We start from the raw sequence: 6,619 nt of genomic DNA, 5'->3' as shown, positions 1-6,619 counted from the left end.
TCATGCATAAATAAAAGTCTTTAAAAAATTCGATTTGCCAACATAAAGTATAACACCCAGTGCTCATCCCATCAAGTAGGTTTTTTTTTCCGTTTTAATTACAAAGGCCAAAATGGCTAATATGAAGAAAAAATTTTAGGGACGCCTGGGCGGCTGCCTTCCACTCAGGTCGTGATCCCGGGGTACGGGATTGAGTCCTGCACTGGGCTCTTGCCAAAAGCCTGCTTCTCTCTCTGCCTGTCTCTGCCTCTCTGTCTCTCATGAATAAATAAATATTTAAAAAATAAAAAAAAAATTTACTAACTTGCAATTAGAATTTCCAGGTCAAAGAGAACGAAAAATTTAAATTGACTCAGGTTGTCTTCTCAAAAGGGAGTAACTACTTAAGTCCTCTATTACTAAACCTCCCCGCGCCTAAATAATAAAAATTTAAAGTGTGCTCGCTTTTAAAAATTTGGGTAAATATGCAGAGTATAATTACATTATCTCAGGCAGCCCAGGTGGCTCAGCGGTTTAGCGCCTCCTTCAGCCCAGGGCCTGATCCTGTAGTCCTGGGATCGAGTCCCATGTCAGGCTCCCTGCATGGAGTCTGCCTCTCTATCTCTCTGGGTCTCTCATGAATAAAATCTTTAAAAAATAATTACATTATCCCGTAATTTCATATTCTCCAATAACCCACAGTCATCATTTATTTTTGGAAGAAAAACACACTTGTGCCCTTCACTTCATCCCTTCCCCGTAGAGGTAGGAGCTCTTTCCGGGGGATTAGCATCTCTTTAGGAAGTTCCACTCTATCGGCTTCGCCTCTTCAGTGGCGGTCTTCCTTCTACACGACAAGGGTCTTATACACTCCACACACAACCGCCCTCTCCCTAAACCTAAGACGTTAAGCAGCCGTTGCCCGCCCTGTGACGTCTCAGCTTCCACAGAAGTCGGCCGCGGCCTGAAGCCCTCCCAGCCGTACGGACACCTGCCATCCTCTAAGATGGCCGCGCCCTCGGTGCTCCAGCCTTAACGCCTGCGCTGGGCAGGGCACAAAGGGCGCCGCCATCTTTCTTCCCTCGGCCGATAAACGTGCCTCGTGGCTTTGATAGACACCAACTTCTGAAGTCTTACCCAGTTAGCATAGCTTTATTGGTCATCCCTCGCAGCGAGGAGGTAAAAACACTAGCGGGGCCAGTAATGATTTCGATTTCGCTACAAAGCCGCTATAGCCCCCACCTTCAGAAACGCCGGCGTGGGCGTGGCCTCTACGTCATAGAGCAGGGCCCGCCATCCGAGTTCCAAAATCCCGCAGCGCGCCAAGGGCCTCGCGGGATTCGCTGGTCTCGGTGGATCCGAGTTCCTAGGTGCTGCGAGGAAGCGCATCCGGACAGGAAGTGGCTATGGACGTTGGGGGCTTTTCGTCGCTGCGTTCAGCCTCTGTGGAGGTTCGGGTTCAGGTGAGTCAGGTTCCGGGCTTGGTTCTCGGCCTGTGGGGTCCGTGAAACGGGAGCGTGTGTGAAGGACCGCAGTTGGGATTTTATTTGGATTCAATCATTAAGGAATCCGGGGAGCGTGATGGGGCCTTTGGGAGTCAGTGATGAAAAGTCTGAAGACATCGCGACTGAGAGGCCCACTTTGTTAGGGTTTGAAGTCCACGTGGGTCGCTCTGCCCCTGGGACTTGGTGGTTGAGAAGTGGGGTGGAAAGTATATGCGTGAATTTGCCCAGCTTCCGTGTGTTAGAGGAGCCTAGGTTGGAGATGTCCCTATTGGTTTCTTCAGCCTGTTGTGGGTATGGCACTTTTAATACAGGACTCACCCTAAGAGGCTCCTGGTGGGCGCTCTCCGTGTTCGAGGAGATCCAGGGCCCCTGGAGAATCGGAGGGTTCAGGCTTAAGCCTTGAATGCTGGAAACAGACCTGAGGCTGCATTTTCTCCAGTTAATCCAAACCCAATTCTCTCCTTCAAGTCCATCATTACGGACCTTCCTGAAAACTTTGTCTCCCAACATCTCTCTTCGCACTGTCCCCACAAAATCAAGTGTGTTCTGAGTGAGCTAGTGACACAATGACTCTTTTTTTTTTTTTTTTTTAAGATTTTATTTACTTATTCATGGGAGACAGAGAAAGAGAGAGGCAGAGACACAGGCAGAGGGAGATGGAGGCTCCTCGCAGGGATCACGCCCTGAGCCGAAGGCGAACGTCCAACTGCTGAGCCACCCAGGCGTCCGGACATATTTACTCTTAAAAGATGTAGCTTTTGTTCTTCTTGCCTCAAATTAACTATAGTCATGGATATTTTCTTTTAGGGTCATTCTAAGTAAAAGCATCTCCTCTACCCTATATTCTGTTCCATAGTGAGAACCTTTCCCCCCACCCCTCACATTTAGGAGCATCTGTATATCTGTATAAGTATAAGGAAAATTGATTGTATCATGTCCTTTCATATCCTCAACGTATTTGCATAGAAGATGATACTTATACAGTTTTAATCATTGCAGTAATACCAACACAGGTTGGTGAGCCATTGCCATGGTGTCTGAATCAAAAAAATTTTTTAAAGATTTTATTTATTCATGAGAAACACAGGGAAGAGGCAAAGACATAGGCAGAGGAGGGGAGCCTGATAAGGGACTTGATCCCAGGACCCTGAGCCAAAGGCAGACACTCAACCACTGAGCCACCCAGGCATTCCTGAATCAAACATATTAATATAAGTGGTAATGACGTGAAATATTCAAAAGTATTGTTACAGTTTTAGTAGTTTTATGGAGGTTTAATTTACATACCATAAAATTGACTAAGTATTTGCAGTTCAGTGAATTTCTAGAGTTGTGCAACCATGAGCAAATCCAATTTCAAGACACTCCAATTTTAAAACATTGCCATCACCTGGAAAAGTTTTTCTTTTTAATTTTAAAGATTTTATTTATTTATTCATGAGAAATAAAGGAGAGGCAGAGACACAGGCAGAGGAAGAAGCAGGCTCCTTGCAGGGAGCTGCACGCAGGACTCCATCCCAGAACCCCGGGATCACACCCTGAGCCAAAGACAGACGCTCAACCTAGGCTGAGCCACCCAGACGTCCCTGTTTTCTTGGTCCTCTGTACACTGAGTCTCCACTCCTACCCCCAGCCACACACAACCACTGATCATCTCCTAGGGTCTGTTAATTTGCAACTTCTAGACATTTCATATAAACAGAATCATATATGTAGTCTTTTATTGCCTTTTTTCATTAGCATTGTATTTTGGTGTACGTTATAATTATCACTAGATTTTCCCTTTTTTTTGCAATTAATTTATTGAGGTAAAATTGACATACAATAAGCTACAGATATTTAAACCATACCATTTGGGGATCCCTGGGTGGCTCTGCGGTTTGGCGCCTGCCTTTGGCCCAGGGCGCGATCCTGGAGTCTCCAGTCTCTGCCTCTCTTTCTCTCTCTCTGTGTCTATCATCAATCAATCAATCTTAAAAAAAAAATAATAAACCATACCATTTGGTAAATTTGTTATATATACTCAGGATAGTGTCCCCACATCATGAAGATCATGAACATACCCCTCACAGCCAAATTTTCTGTGTTCCTTTTTAATCCATCCCTCTCATATTTCCCCTTCCCTCCCAAGTAACTGCTGATCTATTTCTCACTACTGTAGGCTAGTTTATATTTTTTAAAGTTTTATTGAAATGGACTACAGGATGTACTTGTTTTTATTATGATTTGATTTATTCAGCACGAGTATTTTGAGATAACATTCTTCTTTTTTAAGATTTTATTTATTTACTCATGAGAAACGCAGAGAGAGAGAGAGAGAGAGAGAGGGGCAGAGACACAGGCAGAGGGAGAAGCAGGCTCCACTCAGGGAGCCCGACGCGGGACTCGATCCTGGAACTCCGGGATCACGCCCTGGGCTGAAGGCCACGCTAAACCGCCGAGCCACCCGGGTTTCCCTTGAGATAACATTCTTGTGTGTATCAGTAGTTCCTTTTTCCCCCTTATTTCTGAATGATCCATTGGATGTATATAATGCCTTTTGTTTAGCTAAACTTGTTACTTTTCTGTTTGTTTTCTGTGTACAAGATTATGTTGTTTTAGCAAGTATAGCTGTATTCTGCATTTCTAATCCGGATGCCTTTAAGTTTTAGTTATTTAATGATTTGTTACCTATTATTGAATTGATTAGAACCTGTATTATAATAATGGAAGAAGGGGTGATCGCAGCCACTTTTGCCTTTTTTTTTTTTTTTTTTTTAAGATTTTATCCATTTATTCGTGAGAGACATGGAGGCAAAGACACAGGCAGAGAGAGAATCAGGCTCCCTGCAGGGGACTTAATCATGACCTGAGCCAAAGGCAGACACTCAACCACTGAGCCACCCAGGTGCCCCTTTTGCCTTGTTCTTAATTCTAGGAGAAAAATATTCAGAATTCTATCATTAAGTCTGATACTAGTTTTGTTTTTTTGTGGATGCCCTGTATCAGTTTGAATAAGATCCCTCTGTTCTTAGTTTTTCAAGAGTTTTAATCATGAATGGTGATGTGACATGTGGTTACATACTTTTTCTATATCTCTTCAGAACATGTGGGTTTTATACTTTATTATATTAATTTGGAGTGTTATATTTATTTATTTTCACATGATAAAACCAAACTGGCATTCCTGGGATAAATCCCCCTTAGTCATTGTAATTCCTTTTTATATTATCCTAGATTTGTTCTGCTAATTTTTCTTTTTTTCTTTAAAAAAAATCCGTTCGATGAAGAGCACCTGGGTGGCTCAGTCAATTAAGCGTCTTCCTTCAGCTCAGGTCATGATCCCAGAGTCCTGGGATTGAGCCCTTCATGGGCTCCTGCTCAGCGGGGAGTCTGCTTCTCCCTCTGCTCCTCATCTCGCTCATGCTCTCGCTGTCTCTCTCTGTCTCGCTCTCTCAAATAAATCTTTTTTTTTTTAATAAATTCCTATTCATTGACAAACAGTTCAGTATTGGTTTCAGGAATGGAGTTCAGTGATTCATCCTTTACATATAACAGCCAGTGCTCATTATAACAAATGCCCCCTTAACACTCATCACCTGTCTATCCCATTCCCCACCCACCTCCCTCCATCAACTCTTAGTTTGTTCTGACATGATTTGTTTCCTTCTCTCCTTTTTTCCCCCCCTCATATATTCTTCCATTTTGTTTCTTAAATTCCACATGAGTGAAATCATACTTGTCTTTCTCTGATTGGCTTACACCGCTTATTGTTTTAGTAATATGTAACAGTTTTTCATCTATATTCCTGAAAGAGAATTTAGAAAAAGAAAATTACGCCTTTGTCTGGCTTTGATGTTTTGGTGATAGTGACACCATGGAATGAATACATCTGGGCGTAGGCTTTTCTTTGTGAGACAGTTTTTTTTTTTTTTTTTAAAGTAGGCTCCATGCCCAGCACAGAGCCCAATATGGGGCTTGATCTCATGACCCTGAGGTTAAGACCTAAGGTGAAATCAAGAGTCAGTCACTTAACTGACTGAGCCACCCAGGCGCCCCTGTGAGACAGTTTTTAATTACTAATTCAATTTTTTTTTAGAAGTGTCTTTTCTTTCTTTTCTATCTTTCTTTCTTTTCTTTTTTCTTTCTTTTTTCTTTCTTTCTTTCTTTCTTTCTTTCTTTCTTTTCTTTTTTTTCTTTCTTTTCTTTCTTTCTCTCTCTCTCTCCCTTCCTTCCTTCCTTCCTTCCTTCCTTCCTTCCTTCTCTTTCTTTTCTTTTTTTTTCTTTCTTTCTTCCTGACACAGAGAGAGGCAGAGACATAGGCAGAGGGAGATGCAGGCTCCATGCAGAAAGCCAGATGCAGGGGATCCCTGGGTGGTGCAGCGGTTTGGCGCCTGCCTTTGGCCCAGGGTGCGATCCTGGAGACCCGGGATCGAATCCCATGTTGGGCTCCCGGTGCATGGAGCCTGCTTCTCCCTCTGCCTGTGTCTCTGCCTCTCTCTCTCTGTGACTATCATAAATAAATAAATAAAAATTAAAAAAAAAAAAAAAAGAAAGAAAGCCAGATGCAGGACTTGATTCCAGGACTCTAGGATCACGCCCTGAGCTGAAGGCAGATGCTCAACCGCTGGGCCACCCAGGCATCCCTAGGACTGTTTTTCTGTCACTTTTGTTATTTGACTCTTTCCAGGCATTTGTCCATTTCATCTAAATTATTATTAATTTATTTTTACATTTTTGTTTTTAATCCATGGTTACTCAGAAACATGCTAATTTCCAAATGTTTATATATTTCCTGAATTCATTCTAAAGTGAGTATCTAATTCAGTTCTATTATAGTTGGAAAAAATATTTGAAATGTATTGACATTTGTTTTATATCTGATATTATCTTTTCTGGAGGATGTTTCATGTACCTTTGAAGACAATGTATATTTTGTTGCTGTTGAGTGTGGCATCAAATAATTGTTGGCTGATTGTGGTGTTCAAGTCTTAAATATATCTGCTGGTTTTCTGTTTTTGTTTTTTTGTTTTTTTTTTAAGTTGTTGACAGTGGGATTTTGAAGTTTTCTATTTCTATCTTCAGTTCTGTCAGTTTTTGTGTCTTGTGATTCTGCTATTAGGTGTATATAGATTTATAATTTATAGCTTCCTCAT

At 42.2% G+C, this 6,619-nt stretch overlaps 1 protein-coding gene across 1 annotated transcript in view; it reads left to right on the top strand.

Annotated features, from left to right (window-relative positions):
* Window positions 1-1,268: 1,268 nt before the first annotated feature.
* LOC119875920 (zinc finger protein 160-like) overlaps window positions 1,269-6,619 on the top strand; it is a 52,954-nt gene continuing 47,603 nt past the window's right edge. The window contains exon 1 of the mRNA XM_038525537.1: window positions 1,269-1,442. The gene's annotated coding sequence lies outside the window, so the exon portion shown is untranslated. The remainder of the gene's footprint in view (window positions 1,443-6,619) is intronic.

This window comes from Canis lupus, chromosome 1, assembly GCF_011100685.1.
Source record: "Canis lupus familiaris isolate Mischka breed German Shepherd chromosome 1, alternate assembly UU_Cfam_GSD_1.0, whole genome shotgun sequence".
Lineage (NCBI taxonomy): Eukaryota > Metazoa > Chordata > Mammalia > Carnivora > Canidae > Canis > Canis lupus.
Note: the sequence above shows the minus strand (reverse complement) of the source record. Positions and strands in the feature narration are given on the sequence as shown.